Source organism: Pleurodeles waltl, chromosome 5 (assembly GCF_031143425.1).
Source record: "Pleurodeles waltl isolate 20211129_DDA chromosome 5, aPleWal1.hap1.20221129, whole genome shotgun sequence".
Taxonomy (NCBI): domain Eukaryota; kingdom Metazoa; phylum Chordata; class Amphibia; order Caudata; family Salamandridae; genus Pleurodeles; species Pleurodeles waltl.
Window position 1 is genome coordinate 1,828,086,304 of NC_090444.1, and position 26,293 is coordinate 1,828,112,596.

A 26,293-nucleotide genomic window follows, 5' to 3' on the forward strand; every position below is an offset into this window, starting at 1 on the left:
CCATGTATAGGAACTATGACATATGCAAAGTATACTACTGACTGTTTTATTCAAATATATTGTAAGGTGTGGCCTATAGACAACGTTAGCTGTTTCGCCACCCTCAGGGAGTGAAAACATCATAAAGACACTGAAATATACAACTATAAACTGCAAAAAGGTTCAATTCCCCTTCTAAGCACACGTGCTTGCTAGGAAAGATCCATAGTGTTCTATTAAATTGTATGGCCTTATTTTTTTTTAATTTAAAATGGTCATTGCAAGCACATAGCACCATACTTCGATGCATGTTTTTTTATTTTCATTTTTGTTTCACATCCTTGCATTAATAAAAAATAAACGTATCACTTGCTTGCCAAGGCCAGACCTATTGGCTTTGGCAGTTGCTTGTTTTTAATATAATCACAATAATGAGGCATGGCAGCAAGTTTAAAAAGTGTGTATTTTTTCATGTGTTCTATTTTATGATGTATTCTAAACAGTGCTGCACTGCTGTAATGCATTTAGTTTACGCAACAGAAAGTGTAATGCCCACTGGAAGCCGCAGAAAGCAGCCAGTGCTCATCAGGGGACTGTTAACATCCTGTACTTGTCACTTACTGCTTTTGTTACCTCTGAAGCCAGCAATCGTGAATGCCCTGGTATTCAATCGCAAGAGGAAAGCCTGGGGTTGCAGATGCGACCTCTCGTGACCTCTAAATTACACTCATGGGCCCCTGGGGCAGAAAAAGAGTAGGGTACTAAACTTCCCTCCCAGACTGGTCCTAGAATAAAACATTTTCTAGCATTCGCGTCAAGAATTTTTCAATTCTATTAAGGACATGGAGGCGAGGATTATGCTTCTCTTTCTATGCTTTAATATTCACAACAGCCAATCAGTACAAAAGTTAGAAAAACACTTTCATATCCCATGAACATGTTAATATCACATGACCAACCATGGAGCCCAGCCCTATATAACCTGTGAGCAACATAATGCCTCCTTTTTCTCTGCATAAGTCTGGTAACAGTTAAACAGTCTCTAAATCCAGAAACGACAGGACCAAACCAGAAGGATGAACTCCAACTCCAACGGGGGCACAGCACATGGCCAGAACAAAACAACAAAGGGCAAACCAACTCCGAGAGCTAGCAATGAGGAGAAGGACCAGGATCCTCAGATCACTCCAGAAGGGAAGAACCAGGTTCACTTGTCCTCGTTTCCTAAGGAAGAGATGATACCAAAGCAGTAAACACTATTCCGCCAAACGTCACCACATCCACATATACAATAGGGAGGGAAGAAGAGGAAACATTCATATATAATATCAATAAAGTGATTAAACATCACACATGTCATAACACTCATTGGGAAAACATAGAATAATACATCAGAACAAATCATTATTAACGAATGAAAGAAAACAACTGAGAACAGGGTGGGATAATCCTCGCCTCCGCGTCCTTAAAAAATTGAAAAATTCTTAACACAAATGCTAGATTTTTTTTTATTCTATGTCAGGACCGGAGGCTCAGATTATGCTATTTTAAAACTGACCCACCACTGCTGCTGCAATATGCAAAACAGGTTCATGATAAAAATATTTAAAAGTGGACTCAGAGGACCAATCAGCCGCCTTTAGAATGTCATCAAGACAAGAACCCAATGAAAATGATTTGGATGCCATGGCACCCCCGGCAGAGTGAGCACCATATCTGGCAGTATCAACACCTGCTTCATTTAGAAGCCATCGCATCCATCTAGCCAGAGTAGCTGATGATACTGGACGAAAAGGTTTTTGCAACGCAATCAACAACTGACCACCCATGTCAGATTGCAATTCAGAAGTACTCACCTTTTATGTTTTCAAACACTGAACCACACAGAGTTTAGAATTATCTGGAAAACTAGGATACAAAACTGTCCTAGAATGACATTTGGTGCAATGAGAGATAGAAAAAGTCACTCCTTCAGGAGAAAATACTCTCCTCGTCAAGTCTAGAGCCCATACATCGGAAACCCGCTTACAAGAGATTAGGCACAGAAAGTTTAGCAGAAAGCTGTTTCCTAGAAAGATATTTTTTAGCAGGCCATAATTCCAAAAAACGTGAAACTATATTGATGTCCCATAGGGAAGAATACGTTGGCAGAGGGAGATTTCTCAAGCGAATCCCTCGTATGAGTTTGCACACAATAGGGAGCTCACCAACAGGCTTGCTGTCAATAGGTAATTTGCCAGAAAAAGCTAAGGAAGCTAAAAAAGGAATAATCAAAGAACAATTCACTGAAGAGGGATCAGCACCCCTTGCACGGCACCAATTACTCCAGTGTTTCCATGCAGAGGCGTAGCGCTTGTAGGTACCCGCTGACTAGGGCCTTGGAGATAAATTCCATAGAATCTCGGGAAAGGCGTGGGAGACCCCATCTCTCCCTGAAAGTCTTCAAGCTAGCAGAGAGGCGTTCCAACTGAACCAGAGGCTGAGGAAGGCCCAAGGGATCCAAAAGTAGGTTTCAAAGATATTTTTTAGCAGGCCAAGACTCCAAAAAACGTGAAACTATATTGATGTCCCATAGGGAAGAATACGTTGGCAGAGGGAGATTGCTCAAGCGAATCCCTCGTAAGAGCTTGCACACAATAGGGAGCTCACCAACAGGCTTGCTGTCAATAGGTAATTTGCCAGAAAAAGCTAGGGAAGCTAAAAAATGAATAATCAAAGAACAATTAGCTGAAGAGGGATCAGCACCCCTTGCACGGCACCAATTACTCCATGTTTCCATGCAGAGGCGTAGCGCTTGTAGGTACCCGCTGACCAGGCATTGGAGATAAATTCCATGGAATCTCGGGAAAGGAGTGGGAGAACCCATCTCTCCCTGAAAGTCTCCAAGCTAGCAGAGAGGCGTTCCAACTGAACCAGAGGCTGAGGAAGGCCCAAGGGATCCAAAAGTAGGTTCCAAGGCAATGGAAGAAGCACTGGAGAGGCACAACTCATTTCCAGGACCACCGGAAACCAAGCCTGCGCTTTCCAAAGGGGTGTCACAAGAATCAGCTCTGCTCTCTGACGAAGAACTTGAACCCAGACCCTGGGGATCATCATGAATGGAGGGAAAGCGTAACCCAGGAACGGGGACCAATCCTGAAGAAACGCATCAGTCGCTAATGCCTCCGGATCCGGACGCCAGCTGAAAAACTGACATAGCTGCCGGTTGAGATGGGAGGCAAAAAGACCTATTATGAAAGGACCCCAATAACGTTGGAGAGAATGGAAGACTCTCGGGTGCAGTCTCCAATCGCTGACGTCCCTCAGGTGGCGAGACTGCCAGTCCACCACAGAATTGCTCCGACCCGGGAGATATTCTGCTACCGCGGATATCCGATGTTGAAGGCAACAGTGCCAAAAAACTTTGGCAATCTCTGCCAGAATGCTGGATCTCATCCCACCCAGTCTGTTGACATATCTCACCGTGGAGACGTTGTCCATCCTAAGGAGGATGCAACAATCTGTCTTTTCTGGGGAGAGGCTCCGGATCGCAAAAGAGCCCGCCAAAAGTTCCAAGCAATTGATATGAAGGTCCAGTTCCATCCTTCAACCATCAGCCTCCCGTGGCTATCTGTCCACATCGGGCTCCTCAGCCCCAAAGGCTGGCATCGGACTCAATCATGATCTCATCGAGAGAGGACCCAAAGACAACTCTGCCATTCCAGGCATCCATGTGCTCCAGCCTCTAGTGGATCTCTGTCCTTGTGTTCGTAGATAGGGGAATCAGGTCTGAATAACTGAGGGCCTCCTGGAGATGAGAGATCTTTAGACGTTGAAGGGCCCGATAATGGAGGGGTCCCAGGAAGATGGTATGTATTGAAGAAGAAAGCAGGCCCACCATGCGGGCTATGCAACTCAAAGATACCTTCTGTTTGCACAACATCGATCTCAGTTCCTTCTTGATGTTGCAGATCTTGAGAGGGGGAAGGATTATTATAAACACTTTTCATCTATAGTGCTCGTCCAATATTCATAACCTTCAACAGAAGTCGGGAAACAAAGGAACCTGAATAGATGAATTTGGTGTCAGCAAAATATTTTGCATTTTGGAAGGTGGTAATTTGAAATAATATGAATCTGCATTTCTTGTGTCATGCCCAGAAAAATATGCAAATTTGTCTATATATGTTTTGGGGCTCCCCACAGGTGGAGTTGAACAGTGTTCCCACTGTGTGTAATTAAATACTCCTCTATGTCTTGTTGCTCGGTGCAGAAAGTAATGTCCCCAATGATTATAACAGAACATTCCCCCATAATTCGCTGTGGATATATATGCATCATCACTTTCAAATACAGTGTAATTCTGCAGCTCAGCAAGCATAAAATCAACGGTTTTAACATCCCAGTCATCAGAAACAACACCCAGTGTAATTACATCAGTCATTGATATTTTGAATACATAAGGAATTTGTATAAACTCAGTAGGCCAATATATATCAAAAGGAACTTTATCCCAAACAATCCCATCCAGAATTGGTACGGCTGAAATGTTCACAAGGGACAAGTCTCTTCAGACCTTATGTGAGGAACATAATGGTGTTAAAACTTCATTCACTGGCTCGACAGAAGAGCGTTCAGGAAGATAATAACCATTTATTAAGAGAACGAAAACAGTCACAAAACCAATCCATAAGAGAAAGGCAAGCAATGTCAGAAATATCCACAGGTAATACAATGGATAAACCAAATAGTTATTTTTAAGCCATATGTACAGCTTATGTGTCTTTGAAACGGTTTCAGTTGCAGGTGTAGATGAAGTTGAAGAAAAGTCATACAGGTCGATGAAGTAACCAGAAGCAGTCTCTGCAAATACAGGAGCTGGTGCATTAATGGAGGTGGATCCACTTCACGTGGAGGCTCATAGTAGACTGTTTAGTCAGTTTGTGTTGCATCGGAGTAGAAGACAGCTACATCTTGGACAGTTCTTGTCAATTAAGTGGTAACAGGAATCAGAAGAAGCTCATTCTCTGCCTTCCCCATGCTCGAGGAGGCATTTGTAGCATCGTTGTACATGCTGGTGTAGTCAGAGGTGTTGTTGTTTCTTCTTTGAAGTGGTATGTCCTGTTGGGTAGTAAGAGGGGACCGAGGACTATCCAAGGGACCTCTGGGTCTACTGTGCAGGATCGGCCACATTATGCATTTTGATGTTGTTGATGGAGAGAAATCTGTTCCCTTTGGAACCTGGTGCCTTGTATTCCCAGGACTGGAACTGGTGCTCTGTAAGATGGGCTGAATTCCTTCTTCACAGCAATCTTCTCATGAACTAGATGCCTAACTTTAGGAATCCAGCCCGTAGAAGTTGTTGGTAAATCCCTTATTCCTATTATAAATCCCTTATTCCTAAAGTGGCAGTATTGGCGGATGAATTATCATCACAAAATTGTTAAAGCTCCTGTAAGACAGTGAGTCGTTCATTTATGTCAACAGGTGTGTCTGCTGCCACCATACCCGGGCCAGGTAGATCTGGGACATACATAGGTTTACCAAAGAGGACCTCATAATGAGTGTGCCCCCCCAAGGACTGTCTTGGCAGATTATTCACTGCTCTCTGAACCACATATAGGTGATGAAGCTAACTGCGGCCAGAACCTAATACTCTAGCTGTTAACAGCAGCTTTAGGTCACGATTCTTCCTCTCCACAACAGAATTACCCTCGGGTTGATATGGGGAAGAGTAATGGAGTTCAACACCCATCGTCTTAATAGTGTCCCTAAATGACCTAGAGGCAAAAGCAGGGCCCTGATCTGAGTGGAATGCTGCAACCGCGTATGTACCGATAAAGACCAGCAAGTCTTGCCGACCACTGTGGCCATTCCCACAGGAATCTCGAACAAGAATTAACAGTGACTAAGATGTATTTATATGCACCATCAGGTTGTAAGGGACCACAATGGTCCAGGTACACACATTGTAGTGGCCTAATGGACACTAAGAGGAATGTCTGCTGCGGGCGTTTCATGTTTGAGCCCTTTATTTGCTGGTAAATGTCACAGCAAAGGACATATTGCTTGATCTGTTTGTATAGACCCGGCCACCAGAAGCGTTTCTGTAAGAATGATATTGTGGCCGCAACACCAGCATGAGCAGATGCAACACCCTCATGTGCTGCTTTAATGAGGTCTAATCTCTGGTCCCGGTTTGGGATCACTCGATCTCCAACCCCAGGGATTGTGGCAAAGGCAACATTCTGTGCACTATGGTAGGAATATTTAGTAGGGTATGCTTTTGGAAGAGGCTTGCCTTCAGCCGAAGCTTTCACAGCAGCTAGAATTTCATTATCCAATCTCGTATGGGAACGAGTCACGGCAGCAACAGAAGCCGTAGCTAGTGCTGATTTTGTCGCTTCATCAGCCAACATGTTTCCTATAGTGTCTACTCCTACAGGTCGGTGGCCCAGTGTATGTACTACATGAGCATCTGGTAGCTTATCTTTAAGATCAGCCACCCTCCCCCACAGTTCTGTGTTTTATGGTGTTTCCCTTTGAGTCTCTGAACCGTTCAACCGCCAATGATTGAGATAATCATTGTTGGACTGGATGCAGTAGTACGAATCACACACAATCAATGTGAGCTGTTCTAGATCCGTATGCTCCAGTGCCAAAAGAAGAGCTTTAAGCTTAGCCAACTGAGCAGTGCAGTCCCCCACGGTCTGCGTGAAGGTATTCTGAGGGTGGAATACACCATCCTTCATCACTCTGCTCACGGCTGCGCAAGCGGCTGAATATTGATGTTTTGTACCTACAGCTGGTTGTGCTGAACCATCAGTGTAAATGACAGTGTGGTATCTGTCAAGTGGCAAGGTGTTGAGAGGTACAGGGTACTCCTGCTTGTATTGGAGAAATTCTTGTGTTTGAAGTTGGGTCAAAGATATAATCAACATCAGGGGCAGTCAGGGAGGTTGCCTATTGACTCCAACGTGGATGTAATACCTTAGCACTAAGAACACTTTCTTTGGTAACAGCCTCTAAGGCTGGCACCGGGGTAACGACAAAAATGCGTTTCCCTTAAGCAAGTGGCCTCTCCTTATTGACAGCCATTAGTACAGCTGTCAGAATCTTTTCTGTGGATGCAAAGAGTTGCTCTGCGTTGGCGTGTAAATGTGATTTATATGCTATGGGTACCATGTCACCCTCATTAAAGGTAACATAGGTGAACCCGATGGCACCAGGAATTATTCTGATGACCAAATTAGTTTTGTTGTCACATGTGTGTAAGTGTTTTGCTTCTAGCATGTCTTGCTGCAATCCTCTGAGGATGCATGTGTGTTCCACTGTCTGTGTCTGCTTGAGAAATCTAGGCAAATCAAATCATAGAGTGGTTTGATGCATTGTGCATAGCCTGGAATGTAAGTTCTGCCAAAGTTAAAGAAACCATGTAAAGACTGTACTTTCTTGATTGTGTTTGGTGGTTGAAGTTGAGCAAATTTTTCTAAAAAGTGCGGTCCAGGCTCTAGCCCTCATTTGATAGCTCGTATCCCAGGAACAATACACTGAGAAAGCCTATTTTTCCTAAAATTGAATTTGTAGCCAAGGGCTGCGAATCCTAAAACAATCCGATCGGCAAGATGAATGTTGAGGTCGTCATCTGTGAGATAAATGTCATCCACATAGGACAACGCCTCAGGATCAATATCATGCAATATTGATGTTACACAGGTTGAAACACAACCCTGGGCTGTTCTTATAGTGCTGGGGCAAACAACAGAAGCGTATTTGTAAGCCAAAGAGAATGCATTCAGGTCCCGACTTTCATGTGCTAAGTTTTGGCAGAAAAAAACGTTGGAAATATCCAAGGCAGTTTTGTATTTTTTACGCACTAAGTTGTTAATTAGTGTGGTGCTGTGTGCATTTTGTATTCCGTATGTGCATGTGTAATTGTTTAGGTGTCCGTAATCAAAGACTATTCTATACGAATGGTCTGCTTTAGCAAGGGGGAATAATGGGTTATTCTTTTCAGACTTACAGGGCTCTATTACTCCCTGGTACTCGAGCTGAGTGAGGATCTCTCTCACTGGAGCTTTAGCCTTGTGTTTAACAGGATATTGGGGCTGAGGCTGGGGTGTAGACCTGATAGATATGATTGAGGGACTCTCTATCCCACCCTCCATGGTTGCGGTATACCGCAGGTGCCTGCGCCAAAACCCAGTCGACAGCGTAGGCTTCCTTTATTACTTCCAGAACAAGAGCTGAGAAAGAAGCCAAAATGGCAACTTCCCCATATAGGAGATTACAGACATGTTCAGGTGGTCAGTCTCTTTCTGAAAATAAGATATCACAATTAAGTTCTTCCCAAACTATTACACTAATGGTGTTCTCTATGTCTTTCTCAATCTGGATATTTAAATCATAAACCCTGTAGGGTGGGAGAATGCGCCCGTCCACAGTCTCAACTGCAAGAAAGTAATTAGTTGCTCTCGCACCCAGATTATCTTTTAGACTATGGCAACATATCGTGACTTCTGCCACACTGTCCAGCAGGGTCACTGCCCACGTCTTGTTCTTCAACAATGTTCTCAAGTTTGCTGGCATGTTTTATTGAAATTGCTGCCACCTTTTTCTTTTTGAATTGTGGCTTTTGTTGTGGGGATTTGTCTTCTTTCTTGCCTGAAGTCTTTCTTCTGTTTCACATAGTCAGGAAGTTGCTCTGACTGGCCCACTTTCTCACTACATCTATCCGGTGTGTCCTGAAAAGAAAGAAAGGGACGTGAATCAGTATATCTGTCAAGAGCCTTTAAAGTTTCACAGTTTCTGAGATTATGGGGGTCATTTTGACCCCGGTGGGAGGCGATAATGTGGCAATAGTACCGCCAACAGGCTGGCGTTACTTACCATCACATTATGACCGTGGCAGTCTGGCAACGGTAATACCGCCGTGGTTGTAATCCGCCAGGGCAGCGTTGCAAGCAGCGCTGCCCTGGGGATTACGAGTCCCCATCAGCCAGCCTGTCTGTGGCGGTAAACACCGCCATGGAAAGGCTGGCGGTATGGGGGACTCGGGGGCCCCCATGCACAGCCCCATCACGCATTCCACTGCCCGAATTACGGGCAGTGGAGTGCACGACGGGTGTTGCTGCACCCGACGCACCTCTACATTGCCGCCGGCTCCATTACGAGCCGGCTGCAATGTTGTGGTGACTTTTCCGCTGGCCCAGCGGAAATGTCATAATGTGGTGCCAAACATACCGCCAGCACTGGCGGTATGTTGGCGCCTGAGGCTTCGGCGTTCTTTTCAAAAGACCACCAAAGTCGTAATGAGGGCCTATATCTCCTTTCGGAGTTTTCCGGATGCGGAGAGTCTGCTGTTTGACTTTGTCTTTATTTTGTTTCTGTTTATCCCAGCGTTTTTTAGAACCCTCTTGTGCATGTTTAGTACTGTCCTTAGGGGTGGTACTCTGAATTTCAGGCTTTTTCTGCTTGGCTCCCAAACTATCCCGTCCTATACTAGTATAGGTGTCTGAAATAATTTTCGGTAGTTGTCTCCTGTTCCAACTGTGGAATCTCCCAGAGCCGCTGGCGTATTACCAACGCTACTGCTTCCCCTTTAATGTTACTGAGTATTATTGAGGTGACTGTGTCGAAGTTGCTCATCAGTTTCATCCCCAAATCTTGGGCTGGAGCCGCTCCCTGCTCATTTTGAATTTGTTTGAACAATTCTGGTAAATTGGCAAGTGTCGGGGTACCATGCGTGGTAGAGTATATTGCAGTGAAGAATGTACCCCATGTGGTGCAGTCGCCCACTGAGGGAACCAGTCCTAATAGCAAGCACATTGTGAGAATTCTATGTTTATCTTGGGCTCCCATACGGGGGAAAAACTGCTTCCAGCTGATTAGTTTTTTTGTGCTATCCAGAATGGAATCTTTCCACATTCTGTGGGTGCTTTGCCCATGATAGAATGTACTGTTTGTGGGTCAATCCCTGTAATGGCTAATTGGTGGCCAGCTGGAACAGCCCATGCTGGTGCGATATTCAAAGTCCACATAATGAATTGAACTAATTGTCTGTATAATTGTACTAGCTCATTATAAAGTGTGCGTACATCAACTATTTGCATTGCCTGTACACCAGGATGTGGTTGGTACGTGACAAACATAGGCCACGTTGGTCTGTCATTACTTAACCCCTTTGCTGCCAGGCCTTTTCCCCCTCAGGTGCCAGGCCTTTTTTTGGCTATTTGGGGTAGGGCGCGCATAGGCCCTCATAACTTTTTGTCCATATAAGCTACCCACGCCAAATTTGAATCCTTTTTTTCCAACATCGTAGGGATTCTAGAGGTACCCAGAAATTAGCCAAAATACTGTGAAAAATTTGTTTTTTTCAAACAAATTGGAAAAAGGGCTGCAGAAGAAGGCTTGTGATTTTTTTCCTGAAAATTGCATCAACAAAGGGTTTGCAGTACTAAAATCACCAGCTTCCCAGCTTTCCGGAACAGGCAGACGTGAATCAGAAAACCCAATTTTTCAACACAATTTTAGCATTTTATTGGGACATAACCCATTTAAAAACAAATTTGTGCTTTTAGCCTCCTTCCAGTCAGTGACAGAAATGGGTGTGAAACCAATGCTGGATCCCTAAAACCTAAGCATTTCTGAAAAGTAGACAAAATTCTGAATTCAGCAATGGCTAATTTGTGTAGATCCTACAAGGGTTTCCTACAGAAAACAACAACTGAAATAAAAAAATATTGAAATTCAGGGGAAAAAAACAGCAATTTTTCTCTACGTTTTACTCTGTAACTTTTTCCTGCGATGTCAGATTTTTAAAGCAATATACCGTCTGCTGGACTCTTCTGGTTGCGGGGATATAGGGCTTGTAGGTTCATCAAGAACCCTAGGTACCCAGAGCCAATAAATGAGCTGCACCTTGCAGTGGGTTTTCATTCTATACCGGGCATAAAGCAATTCATTTGCTGAAATACAAAGAGTGAAAAATAGGTTTCAAGAAAACCTTTGTATTTCCAAAATGGGCACAAGATATGGTCTTGAGAAGCAGTGGTTATTTGCACATCTCTGAATTCAGGGGTGCCCATACTAGCATGTGAATTACAGGGCATTTCTCAAATAGACGTCTTTTTTACACACTGTCTTATATTTGGAAGAAAAAAATGTAGAGAAAGATAGGGGGCAATAACACTTGTTTTGCTATTCTATGTTCCCCCAAGTCTCCTGATAAAAATGGTACCTCACTTGTGTGGGTAGGCCTAGCGCCTGCGACAGGAAATGCCCCAAACACACAATGCAGACACATCACATTTTCCCAAAGAAAACAGAGGTGTTTTTTGCAAAGTGCCTACCTGTGGGTTTTGGCCTCTAGCTCAGCCGGCACCTTACGGAAACCAACCAAACCTGTGCATTTTTGAAAACTAGAGACCTAGGGGAATCACAGATGGCGTGGCTTGTGGGGCTCTCACCAGGTTCTGTTACCCAGAATCCTTTGCAAACCTCAAAATTTGGCTAAAAAAACACTTTTTCCTCACATTTCGGTGACAGAAAGTTCTGGAATCTGAGAGGAGCCACAAATTTCCTTCCACCCAGCGTTCCCCCAAGTCTCCCGATAAAAATGATACCTCACTTGTGTGGGTAGACCTAGTGCCGCGACAGGAAATGCCCCAAAACACAACGTGGACACATCACATTTTTCCAAAGAAAACAGAGGTGTTTTTTGCAAAGTGCCTACCTGTGGATTTTGGCCTCTAGCTCAGCCGGCACCTAGGTAAAAACCTACCAAACCTGTGCATTTTTTTAAACTAGACACCTAGGGGAATCCATGATGGGGTGACTTGTGGGGCTCTCACCAAGTTCTGTTACCCAGAATCCTTTGCAAACCTCAAAATGTGGCTAAAAACACTGTTTCCTCACATTTCGGTGACAGAAAGTTCTGGAATCTGAGAGGAGCCACAAATTTCACCTTCCACCCAGCGTTCCCCCAAGTCTCCCGATAAAAATGATACCTCACTTGTGTGGGTAGACCTAGTGCCGCGACAGGAAATGCCCCAAAACACAACGTGGACACATCACATTTTTCCAAAGAAAACAGAGGTGTTTTTTGCAAAGTGCCTACCTGTGGATTTTGGCCTCTAGCTCAGCCGGCACCTAGGGAAACCAACCAAACCTGTGCATTTTTGAAAACTAGAGACCTAGGGGAATCACAGATGGGGTGACTTGTGGGGCTCTCACCAGGTTCTGTTACCCAGAATCCTTTGCAAACCTCAAAATGTGGCTAAAAAAACACTTTTTCCTCACATTTCGGTGACAGAAAGTTCTGGAATCTGAGAGGAGCCACAAATTTTACCTTCCACCCAGCGTTCCCCCAAGTCTCCCGAAAAGAATGATACCTCACTTGTGTGGGTAGGCCTAGTGCCCGCGACAGGAAATGCCCCAAAACACAACGTCGACACATCACATTTTTCCAAAGAAAACAGGGGTGTTTTTTGCAAAGTGCCTACCTGTGGATTTTGACCTCTAGCTCAGCCGGCACCTAGGTAAAAACCTACCAAACCTGTGCATTTTTTAAAACTAGAGACCTAGGGGAATCACAGATGGGGTGACTTGTGGGGCTCTCACCAGGTTCTGTTACCCAGAATCCTTTGCAAACCTCAAAATGTGGCTAAAAAAACACTTTTTCCTCACATTTCGGTGACAGAAAGTTCTGGAATCTGAGAGGAGCCACAAATTTCACCTTCCACCCAGCGTTCCCCCAAGTCTCCCGAAAAGAATGATACCTCACTTGTGTGGGTAAGCCTAGTGCCAGCGACAGGAAATGCCCCAAAACACAACGTGGACACATCACATTTTTCCAAAGAAAACAGGGGTGTTTTTTGCAAAGTGCCTACCTGTGGATTTTGGCCTCTAGCTCAGCCGGCACCTAGGTAAAAACCTACCAAACCTGTGCATTTTTTAAAACTAGACACCTAGGGGAATCCATGATGGGGTGACTTGTGGGGCTCTCACCAGGTTCTGTTACCCAGAATCCTTTGCAAACCTCAAAATGTGGCTAAAAACACTGTTTCCTCACATTTCGGTGACAGAAAGTTCTGGAATCTGAGAGGAGCCACAAATTTCACCTTCCACCCAGCGTTCCCCCAAGTCTCCCGAAAAGAATGATACCTCACTTGTGTGGGTAGGCCTAGTGCCCGCGACAGGAAATGCCCCAAAACACAGCGTGGACACATCACATTTTTCCAAAGAAAACAGAGGTGTTTTTTGCAAAGTGCCTACCTGTGGATTTTAGCCTCTAGCTCAGCCGGCACCTAGGTAAAAACCTACCAAACCTGTGCATTTTTTAAAACTAGACACCTAGGGGAATCCATGATGGGGTGACTTGTGGGGCTCTCACCAGGTTCTGTTACCCAGAATCCTTTGCAAACCTCAAAATTTGGCTAAAAAACACTTTTTCCTCACATTTCGGTGACAGAAAGTTCTGGAATCTGAGAGGAGCCACAAATTTCCTTCCACCCAGTGTTCCCTCAAGTCTCCCAATAGAAATGATACCTCACTTGTGTGGGGAGGCCTATTGCCCGCGTCAGGAAATGCCCCAAAACACAACGTAGACACATCACATTTTTCCAAAGAAAACAGAGGTGTTTTTTGCAAAGTGCCTACCTGTGGATTTTGGCCTCTAGCTCAGCCGGCACCTAGGTAAAAACCTACCAAACCTGTGCATTTTTTAAAACTAGACACCTAGGGGAATCCATGATGGGGTGACTTGTGGGGCTCTCACCAGGTTCTGTTACCCAGAATCCTTTGCAAACCTCAAAATGTGGCTAAAAACACTGTTTCCTCACATTTCGGTGACAGAAAGTTCTGGAATCTGAGAGGAGCCACAACTTTCACCTTCCACCCAGCGTTCCCCCAAGTCTCCCAAAAAGAATGATACCTCACTTGTGTGGGTAGGCCTAGTGTCCGCGACAGGAAATGCCCCAAAACACAGCGTGGACACATCACATTTTCCCAAAGAAAACAGAGGTGTTTTTTGCAAAGTGCCTACCTGTGGATTTTAGCCTCTAGCTCAGCCGGCACCTACGTAAAAACCTACCAAACCTGTGCATTTTTTAAAACTAGACACCTAGGGGAATCCATGATGGGGTGACTTGTGGAGCTCTCACCAGGTTCTGTTACCCAGAATCCTTTGCAAACCTCAAAATTTGGCTAAAAAACACTTTTTCCTCACATTTCGGTGACAGAAAGTTCTGGAATCTGAGAGGAGCCACAAATTTCCTTCCACCCAGCGTTCCCCCAAGTCTCCCGATAAAAATGATACCTCACTTGTGTGGGTAGACCTAGTGCCGCGACAGGAAATGCCCCAAAACACAACGTGGACACATCACATTTTTCCAAAGAAAACAGAGGTGTTTTTTGCAAAGTGCCTACCTGTGGATTTTGGCCTCTAGCTCAGCCGGCACCTAGGGAAACCAACCAAACCTGTGCATTTTTGAAAACTAGAGACCTAGGGGAATCACAGATGGGGTGACTTGTGGGGCTCTCACCAGGTTCTGTTACCCAGAATCCTTTGCAAACCTCAAAATGTGGCTAAAAAAACACTTTTTCCTCACATTTCGGTGACAGAAACTTCTGGAATCTGAGAGGAGCCACAAATTTCACCTTCCACCCAGCGTTCCCCCAAGTCTCCCGAAAAGAATGATACCTCACTTGTGTGGGTAGGCCTAGTGCCCGCGACAGGAAATGTCCCAAAACACAACGTGGACACATCACATTTTTCCAAAGAAAACAGGGGTGTTTTTTGCAAAGTGCCTACCTGTGGATTTTGGCCTCTAGCTCAACCGGCACCTAGGTAAAAACCTACCAAACCTGTGCATTTTTTAAAACTAGACACCTAGGGGAATCCATGATGGGGTGACTTGTGGGGCTCTCACCAGGTTCTGTTACCCAGAATCCTTTGCAAACCTCAAAATGTGGCTAAAAACACTGTTTCCTCACATTTCGGTGACAGAAAGTTCTGGAATCTGAGAGGAGCCACAAATTTCACCTTCCACCCAGCGTTCCCCCAAGTCTCCCGAAAAGAATGATACCTCACTTGTGTGGGTAGGCCTAGTGCCCGCGACAGGAAATGCCCCAAAACACAGCGTGGACACATCACATTTTTCCAAAGAAAACAGAGGTGTTTTTTGCAAAGTGCCTACCTGTGGATTTTAGCCTCGAGCTCAGCCGGCACCTAGGTAGAAACCTACCAAACCTGTGCATTTTTTAAAACTAGACACCTAGGGGAATCCATGCTGGGGTGACTTGTGGGGCTCTCACCAGGTTCTGTTACCCAGAATCCTTTGCAAACCTCAAAATTTGGCTAAAAAACACTTTTTCCTCACATTTCGGTGACAGAAAGTTCTGGAATCTGAGAGGAGCCACAAATTTCCTTCCACCCAGTGTTCCCTCAAGTCTCCCAATAGAAATGATACCTCACTTGTGTGGGTAGGCCTAGTGCCCGCGACAGGAAATGCCCCAAAACACAACGTGGACACATCACATTTTTCCAAAGAAAACAGAGGTGTTTTTTGCAAAGTGCCTACCTGTGGATTTTGGCCTCTAGCTCAGCTGGCACCTAGGTAAAAACCTACCAAACCTGTGCATTTTTTAAAACTAGACACCTAGGGGAATCCATGATGGGGTGACTTGTGGGGCTCTCACCAAGTTCTGTTACCCAGAATCCTTTGCAAACCTCAAAATGTGGCTAAAAACACTGTTTCCTCACATTTCGGTGACAGAAAGTTCTGGAATCTGAGAGGAGCCACAAATTTCCTTCCACCCAGTGTTCCCTCAAGTCTCCCAATAGAAATGATGCCTCACTTGTGTGGGGAGGCCTAGTGCCCGCGACAGGAAATGCCCCAAAACACAACGTGGACACATCACATTTTTCCAAAGAAAACAGAGGTGTTTTTTGCAAAGTGCCTACCTGTGGATTTTGGCCTCTAGCTCAGCCGGCACCTAGGTAAAAACCTACCAAACCTATGCATTTTTTAAAACTAGACACCTAGGGGAATCCATGATGGGGTGACTTGTGGGGCTCTCACCAAGTTCTGTTACCCAGAATCCTTTGCAAACCTCAAAATGTGGCTAAAAACACTGTTTCCTCACATTTCGGTGACAGAAAGTTCTGGAATCTGAGAGGAGCCACAAATTTCACCTTCCACCCAGCGTTCCCCCAAGTCTCCCGATAAAAATGATACCTCACTTGTGTGGGTAGACCTAGTGCCGCGACAGGAAATGCCCCAAAACACAACGTGGACACATCACATTTTTCCAAAGAAAACAGAGGTGTTTTTTGCAAAGTGCCTACCTGTGGATTTTGGCCTCTAGCTCAGCCGGCACCTAGGGAAACCAACCAAACCTGTGCATTTTTGAAAACTAGAGACCTAGGGGAATCACAGATGGGGTGACTTGTGGGGCTCTCACCAGGTTCTGTTACCCAGAATCCTTTGCAAACCTCAAAATGTGGCTAAAAAAACACTTTTTCCTCACATTTCGGTGACAGAAAGTTCTGGAATCTGAGAGGAGCCACAAATTTCACCTTCCACCCACCGTTCCCCCAAGTCTCCCGAAAAGAATGATACCTCACTTGTGTGGGTAGGCCTAGTGCCCGCGACAGAAAATGCCCCAAAACACAACGTGGATACATCACATTTTTCCAAAGAAAACAGGGGTGTTTTTTGCAAAGTGCCTACCTGTGGATTTTGACCTCTAGCTCAGCCGGCACCTAGGTAAAAACCTACCAAACCTGTGAATTTTTTAAAACTAGAGACCTAGGGGAATCCATGATGGGGTGACTTGTGGGGCTCTCACCAGGTTCTGTTACCCAGAATCCTTTGCAAACCTCAAAATGTGGCTAAAAACACTGTTTCCTCACATTTCGGTGACAGAAAGTTCTGGAATCTGAGAGGAGCCACAAATTTTACCTTCCACCCAGCGTTCCCCCAAGTCTCCCGAAAAGAATGATACCTCACTTGTGTGGGTAGGCCTAGTGCCCGCGACAGGAAATGCCCCAAAACACAGCGTGGACACATCACATTTTTCCAAAGAAAACAGAGGTGTTTTTTGCAAAGTGCCTACCTGTGGATTTTAGCCTCTAGCTCAGCCGGCACCTAGGTAAAAACCTACCAAACCTGTGCATTTTTTAAAACTAGACACCTAGGGGAATCCATGATGGGGTGACTTGTGGGGCTCTCACCAGGTTCTGTTACCCAGAATCCTTTGCAAACCTCAAAATTTGGCTAAAAAACACTTTTTCCTCACATTTCGGTGACAGAAAGTTCTGGAATCTGAGAGGAGCCACAAATTTCCTTCCACCCAGTGTTCCCTCAAGTCTCCCAATAGAAATGATACCTCACTTGTGTGGGGAGGCCTAGTGCCCGCGACAGGAAATGCCCCAAAACACAACGTGGACACATCACATTTTTCCAAAGAAAACAGAGGTGTTTTTTGCAAAGTGCCTACCTGTGGATTTTGGCCTCTAGCTCAGCCGGCACCAAGGTAAAAACCTACCAAACCTGTGCATTTTTTAAAACTAGACACCTAGGGGAATCCATGATGGGGTGACTTGTGGGGCTCTCACCAAGTTCTGTTACCCAGAATCCTTTGCAAACCTCAAAATGTGGCTAAAAACACTGTTTCCTCACATTTCGGTGACAGAAAGTTCTGGAATCTGAGAGGAGCCACAAATTTCACCTTCCACCCAGCGTTCCCCCAAGTCTCCCGAAAAGAATGATACCTCACTTGTGTGGGTAGGCCTAGTGCCCGCGACAGGAAATGCCCCAAAACACAGCGTGGACACATCACATTTTTCCAAAGAAAACAGAGGTGTTTTTTGCAAAGTGCCTACCTGTGGATTTTAGCCTCTAGCTCAGCCGGCACCTAGGTAAAAACCTACCAAACCTGTGCATTTTTTAAAACTAGACACCTAGGGGAATCCATGATGGGGTGACTTGTGGGGCTCTCACCAGGTTCTGTTACCCAGAATCCTTTGCAAACCTCAAAATTTGGCTAAAAAACACTTTTTCCTCACATTTCGGTGACAGAAAGTTCTGGAATCTGAGAGGAGCCACAAATTTCCTTCCACCCAGTGTTCCCTCAAGTCTCCCAATAGAAATGATACCTCACTTGTGTGGGGAGGCCTATTGCCCGCGTCAGGAAATGCCCCAAAACACAACGTAGACACATCACATTTTTCCAAAGAAAACAGAGGTGTTTTTTGCAAAGTGCCTACCTGTGGATTTTGGCCTCTAGCTCAGCCGGCACCTAGGTAAAAACCTACCAAACCTGTGCATTTTTTAAAACTAGACACCTAGGGGAATCCCTGATGGGGTGACTTGTGGGGCTCTCACCAGGTTCTGTTACCCAGAATCCTTTGCAAACCTCAAAATGTGGCTAAAAACACTGTTTCCTCACATTTCGGTGACAGAAAGTTCTGGAATCTGAGAGGAGCCACAAATTTCACCTTCCACCCAGCGTTCCCCCAAGTCTCCCGAAAAGAATGATACCTCACTTGTGTGGGTAGGCCTAGTGCCCGCGACAGGAAATGCCCCAAAACACAGCGTGGACACATCACATTTTTCCAAAGAAAACAGAGGTGTTTTTTGCAAAGTGCCTACCTGTGGATTTTAGCCTCTAGCTCAGCCGGCACCTAGGTAAAAACCTACCAAACCTGTGCATTTTTTAAAACTAGACACCTAGGGGAATCCATGATGGGGTGACTTGTGGGGCTCTCACCAGGTTCTGTTACCCAGAATCCTTTGCAAACCTCAAAATTTGGCTAAAAAACACTTTTTCCTCACATTTCGGTGACAGAAAGTTCTGGAATCTGAGAGGAGCCACAAATTTCCTTCCACCCAGTGTTCCCTCAAGTCTCCCAATAGAAATGATACCTCACTTGTGTGGGGAGGCCTATTGCCCGCGTCAGGAAATGCCCCAAAACACAACGTAGACACATCACATTTTTCCAAAGAAAACAGAGGTGTTTTTTGCAAAGTGCCTACCTGTGGATTTTGGCCTCTAGCTCAGCCGGCACCTAGGTAAAAACCTACCAAACCTGTGCATTTTTTAAAACTAGACACCTAGGGGAATCCATGATGGGGTGACTTGTGGGGCTCTCACCAGGTTCTGTTACCCAGAATCCTTTGCAAACCTCAAAATGTGGCTAAAAACACTGTTTCCTCACATTTCGGTGACAGAAAGTTCTGGAATCTGAGAGGAGCCACAACTTTCACCTTCCACCCAGCGTTCCCCCAAGTCTCCCAAAAAGAATGATACCTCACTTGTGTGGGTAGGCCTAGTGTCCGCGACAGGAAATGCCCCAAAACACAGCGTGGACACATCACATTTTCCCAAAGAAAACAGAGGTGTTTTTTGCAAAGTGCCTACCTGTGGATTTTAGCCTCTAGCTCAGCCGGCACCTACGTAAAAACCTACCAAACCTGTGCATTTTTTAAAACTAGACACCTAGGGGAATCCATGATGGGGTGACTTGTGGAGCTCTCACCAGGTTCTGTTACCCAGAATCCTTTGCAAACCTCAAAATTTGGCTAAAAAACCCTTTTTTCTCACATTTCGGTGACAGAAAGTTCTGGAATCTGAGAGGAGCCACAAATTTCCTTCCACCCAGCGTTCCCCCAAGTCTCCCGATAAAAATGATACCTCACTTGTGTGGGTAGACCTAGTGCCGCGACAGGAAATGCCCCAAAACACAACGTGGACACATCACATTTTTCCAAAGAAAACAGAGGTGTTTTTTGCAAAGTGCCTACCTGTGGATTTTGGCCTCTAGCTCAGCCGGCACCTAGGGAAACCAACCAAACCTGTGCATTTTTGAAAACTAGAGACCTAGGGGAATCACAGATGGGGTGACTTGTGGGGCTCTCACCAGGTTCTGTTACCCAGAATCCTTTGCAAACCTCAAAATGTGGCTAAAAAAACACTTTTTCCTCACATTTCGGTGACAGAAACTTCTGGAATCTGAGAGGAGCCACAAATTTCACCTTCCACCCAGCGTTCCCCCAAGTCTCCCGAAAAGAATGATACCTCACTTGTGTGGGTAGGCCTAGTGCCCGCGACAGGAAATGTCCCAAAACACAACGTGGACACATCACATTTTTCCAAAGAAAACAGGGGTGTTTTTTGCAAAGTGCTTACCTGTGGATTTTGGCCTCTAGCTCAACCGGCACCTAGGTAAAAACCTACCAAACCTGTGCATTTTTTAAAACTAGACACCTAGGGGAATCCATGATGGGGTGACTTGTGGGGCTCTCACCAGGTTCTGTTACCCAGAATCTTTTGCAAACCTCAAAATGTGGCTAAAAACACTGTTTCCTCACATTTCGGTGACAGAAAGTTCTGGAATCTGAGAGGAGCCACAAATTTCACCTTCCACCCAGCGTTCCCCCAAGTCTCCCGAAAAGAATGATACCTCACTTGTGTGGGTAGGCCTAGTGCCCGCGACAGGAAATGCCCCAAAACACAGCGTGGACACATCACATTTTTCCAAAGAAAACAGAGGTGTTTTTTGCAAAGTGCCTACCTGTGGATTTTAGCCTCGAGCTCAGCCGGCACCTAGGTAGAAACCTACCAAACCTGTGCATTTTTTAAAACTAGACACCTAGGGGAATCCATGCTGGGGTGACTTGTGGGGCTCTCACCAGGTTCTGTTACCCAGAATCCTTTGCAAACCTCAAAATTTGGCTAAAAAACACTTTTTCCTCACATTTCGGTGACAGAAAGTTCTGGAATCTGAGAGGAGCCACAAATTTCCTTCCACCCAGTGTTCCCTCAAGTCTCCCAATAGAAATGATACCTCACTTGTGTGGGGAGGCCTAGTGCCCGCGACAGGAAATGCCCCAAAACACAACGTGGACACATCACATTTTTCCAAAGAAAACAGAGGTGTTTTTTGCAAAGTGCCTACCTGTGGATTTTGGCCTCTAGCTCAGCTGGCACCTAGGTAAAAACCTACCAAACCTGTGCATTTTTTAAAACTAGACACCTAGGGGAATCCATGATGGGGTGACTTGTGGGGCTCTCACCAAGTTCTGTTACCCAGAATCCTTTGCAAACCTCAAAATGTGGCTAAAAACACTGTTTCCTCACATTTCGGTGACAGAAAGTTCTGGAATCTGAGAGGAGCCACAAATTTCCTTCCACCCAGTGTTCCCTCAAGTCTCCCAATAGAAATGATGCCTCACTTGTGTGGGGAGGCCTAGTGCCCGCGACAGGAAATGCCCCAAAACACAACGTGGACACATCACATTTTTCCAAAGAAAACAGAGGTGTTTTTTGCAAAGTGCCTACCTGTGGATTTTGGCCTCTAGCTCAGCCGGCACCTAGGTAAAAACCTACCAAACCTATGCATTTTTTAAAACTAGACACCTAGGGGAATCCATGATGGGGTGACTTGTGGGGCTCTCACCAAGTTCTGTTACCCAGAATCCTTTGCAAACCTCAAAATGTGGCTAAAAACACTGTTTCCTCACATTTCAGTGACAGAAAGTTCTGGAATCTGAGAGGAGCCACAAATTTCACCTTCCACCCAGCGTTCCCCCAAGTCTCCCGATAAAAATGATACCTCACTTGTGTGGGTAGACCTAGTGCCGCGACAGGAAATGCCCCAAAACACAACGTGGACACATCACATTTTTCCAAAGAAAACAGAGGTGTTTTTTGCAAAGTGCCTACCTGTGGATTTTGGCCTCTAGCTCAGCCGGCACCTAGGGAAACCAACCAAACCTGTGCATTTTTTAAAACTAGAGACCTAGGGGAATCACAGATGGGGTGACTTGTGGGGCTCTCACCAGGTTCTGTTACCCAGAATCCTTTGCAAACCTCAAAATGTGGCTAAAAAAACACTTTTTCCTCACATTTCGGTGACAGAAAGTTCTGGAATCTGAGAGGAGCCACAAATTTCACCTTCCACCCAGCGTTCCCCCAAGTCTCCCGAAAAGAATGATACCTCACTTGTGTGGGTAGGCCTAGTGCCCGCGACAGGAAATGCCCCAAAACACAACGTGGATACATCACATTTTTCCAAAGAAAACAGAGGTGTTTTTTGCAAAGTGCCTACCTGTGGATTTTAGCCTCTAGCTCAGCCGGCACCTAGGTAAAAACCTACCAAACCTGTGCATTTTTTAAAACTAGAGACCTAGGGAAATCACAGATGGGGTGACTTGTGGGGCTCTCACCAGGTTCTGTTACCCAGAATCCTTTGCAAACCTCAAAATGTGGCTAAAAAACACTTTTTCCTCACATTTCGGTGACAGAAAGTTCTGGAATCTGAGAGGAGCCACAAATTTCACCTTCCACCCAGCGTTCCCCCAAGTCTCCCGAAAAGAATGATACCTCACTTGTGTGGGTAGGCCTAGTGCCGGCGACAGGAAATGCCCCAAAACACAACGTGGACACATCACATTTTTCCAAAGAAAACAGGGGTGTTTTTTGCAAAGTGCCTACCTGTGGATTTTGGCCTCTAGCTCAGCCGGCACCTAGGTAAAAACCTACCAAACCTGTGCATTTTTTAAAACTAGACACCTAGGGGAATCCATGATGGGGTGACTTGTGGGGCTCTCACCAGGTTCTGTTACCCAGAATCCTTTGCAAACCTCAAAATGTGGCTAAAAACACTGTTTCCTCACATTTCGGTGACAGAAAGTTCTGGAATCTGAGAGGAGCCACAAATTTTACCTTCCACCCAGCGTTCCCCCAAGTCTCCCGAAAAGAATGATACCTCACTTGTGTGGGTAGGCCTAGTGCCCGCGACAGGAAATGCCCCAAAACACAGCGTGGACACATCACATTTTTCCAAAGAAAACAGAGGTGTTTTTTGCAAAGTGCCTACCTGTGGATTTTAGCCTCTAGCTCAGCCGGCACCTAGGTAAAAACCTACCAAACCTGTGCATTTTTTAAAACTAGACACCTAGGGGAATCCATGATGGGGTGACTTGTGGGGCTCTCACCAGGTTCTGTTACCCAGAATCCTTTGCAAACCTCAAAATTTGGCTAAAAAACACTTTTTCCTCACATTTCGGTGACAGAAAGTTCTGGAATCTGAGAGGAGCCACAAATTTCCTTCCACCCAGTGTTCCCTCAAGTCTCCCAATAGAAATGATACCTCACTTGTGTGGGGAGGCCTAGTGCCCGCGACAGGAAATGCCCCAAAACACAACGTGGACACATCACATTTTTCCAAAGAAAACAGAGGTGTTTTTTGCAAAGTGCCTACCTGTGGATTTTGGCCTCTAGCTCAGCCGGCACCAAGGTAAAAACCTACCAAACCTGTGCATTTTTTAAAACTAGACACCTAGGGGAATCCATGATGGGGTGACTTGTGGGGCTCTCACCAAGTTCTGTTACCCAGAATCCTTTGCAAACCTCAAAATGTGGCTAAAAACACTGTTTCCTCACATTTCGGTGACAGAAAGTTCTGGAATCTGAGAGGAGCCACAAATTTCACCTTCCACCCAGCGTTCCCCCAAGTCTCCCGAAAAGAATGATACCTCACTTGTGTGGGTAGGCCTAGTGCCCGCGACAGGAAATGCCCCAAAACACAGCGTGGACACATCACATTTTTCCAAAGAAAACAGAGGTGTTTTTTGCAAAGTGCCTACCTGTGGATTTTAGCCTCTAGCTCAGCCGGCACCTAGGTAAAAACCTACCAAACCTGTGCATTTTTTTAAACTAGACACCTAGGGGAATCCATGATGGGGTGACTTGTGGGGCTCTCACCAGGTTCTGTTACCCAGAATCCTTTGCAAACCTCAAAATTTGGCTAAAAAACACTTTTTCCTCACATTTCGGTGACAGAAAGTTCTGGAATCTGAGAGGAGCCACAAATTTCTTTCCACCCAGTGTTCCCTCAAGTCTCCCAATAGAAATGATACCTCACTTGTGTGGGGAGGCCTAGTGCCCGCGACAGGAAATGCCCCAAAACACAACGTGGACACATCACATTTTTCCAAAGAAAACAGAGGTGTTTTTTGCAAAGTGCCTACCTGTGGATTTTGGCCTCTAGCTCAGCCGGCACCTAGGTAAAAACCTACCAAACCTGTGCATTTTTTAAAACTAGACACCTAGGGGAATCCATGATGGGGTGACATGTGGGGCTCTCACCAGGTTCTGTTACCCAGAATCCTTTGCAAACCTCAAAATTTGGCTAAAAAACACTTTTTTCTCACATTTCGGTGACAGAAAGTTCTGGAATCTGAGAGGGGCCACAAATTTTCTTCCACCCAGTGTTCCCTCACGTCTCCCAATAGAAATGATACCTCACTTGTGTGGGAGGCCTAGTGCCCGTGACAGGAAATGCCCCAAAACACAGCGTGGACACATCACATTTTTCCAAAGAAAACAGAGGTGTTTTTTGCAAAGTGCCTACCTGTGGATTTTGGCCTCTAGCTCATCCGGCACCTAGGGAAACCTACCAAACCTGTGCATTTGGCTAAAAAAAACACTTTTTCCTCACACTTCGGTGACAGAAAGTTCTGGAATCTGAGAGGAGCCACAAATTTCCTCCCACCCAGCATTCCCCCAAGTCTCACGATAAAAATGATACCTCACTTGTGTGTGTGGGCCAGGTGCCTGCAACAGAAAAAGGCCAAAAACCTGTAGAGATTGAGGGGATAGCACAGAGAGTTGATAAGCACATATTTTTCTTTTATACATCTTTAGGCTGACTCTGCTTTGGGGACCCACACAAGTGAAGTGTTATTTTACTTGGGAAACTGAGGGGAACGCTGGGGAGTAGGAATTTGTTCCGGAGGGGTGATCCTACAAAGAAACGTCAGGAAAATATGCTTTTTTAAGCAAATTTTGAGGTTTGCAGAGGAGTCTGGGTAAGAAAATGTTGGGGATCCATGCAAGCCACACCTCCCTGGACTCCTTGGGGTGTCTAGTTTTAAAAAATGTCTGAGTTTGGTAGGTTTCCCTAGATGAAGGCCGCACCCAGGACCAAAAACGTAGGTGCCCCTTCCCCCCCAAACACAGGTAGTTTCGTAATATATAATTTTGATGTGTCCACGTATGTCTGTGATGTGCCAAACACTAACATTTTAAAAAGAAACGCACTTAGGTTATGTGAAAAAGACCCACCCAAGTTGGTGGCATGCTTCATCATTGGGGTCCCACCTGAGACACCTAGCGTGTCAAAAGTGTACTGCGACGCCTGATTACAGCCGAGCAGGTTTTGTCATTTTTACCACACATACTGGTTGGATTTGGCATGAGGGTGAGTGATGGTTCAGTAGATCAAAGTTTATTAAAAAGAGATTTCACAAAAGTGAAATGCACTGTTAATAACTGAAAGGCCAAAAAACTGAACCAATGACTCACAGCTCGTGAGCAGTAAAGCCGTGTCAAGGCACCAACCGTTTTACAGTCCATTCACACACCTTTCATACATGACATGCACAAGACCATTCACGCTGCCAGCCACGGGCCCACGGGCAACGGGCCCAGCACATTACAACACTCGCATCGACAGACAGCGCCACTCAAGGGCCCATCACTTACATACGCCCACATGCCTGATACAGCAATCACACTAGCTGATGGGAGTGTTTGGACTGACGTTTGATTGGCACCGCCAACCAAGCGCCACTCCACACACACCGCCAGCCAAGCGCCACCCCATGCACACAGCCAGCCAAGCGCCACCCCACGCACACCGCCAGCCAAGCGCCACCCCAAGCACACCGCCAGCCAAGTGCCACCCCACGCACACCGGCAGCCAAGCGCCACCCCACGCACACCGCCAGCCAAGCACCACCCAACGCACACCGCCATCACTTTTTTTGTTTATAAACAACAAAGAAACCACTAACTAATTATAAAATAAGTACAAAACTACAGACTCAAAAGCTCTAACTAAGTACATGACAGTTATGCCAACCGTGAAACTGAACATATGAAAATAAAAAATAGGCAGTTTACACTCACGGTATTTCCCCCAAAAATGTTTTGGTGTGGTAACTCCTGAAACAGCCGGCCACCACAGCCCAGGCTTTGAAGAGCAATCGGGGCAGTACATCCGGCTCTCCCTTCGGATATCTCTTCAGGCACATACTCTACATTTCTTAGTGAGCAAGTCTTTTTTGGGAGTGGGAAAAATGTGATCTGGAAAGTGGCGATCTTTCAATCTCGCCACATCCTCCACCACTGCTACTCTAGGAACTCTTGCCTGTTACACCACAATAATGCTCTCTATAACTGACTCCTGAAATTTAACAAATTTCATCCTTGACTCAGGTGAACATTCCTTGAACACAATAAAAGCATCAAAAGTTGCGAAATG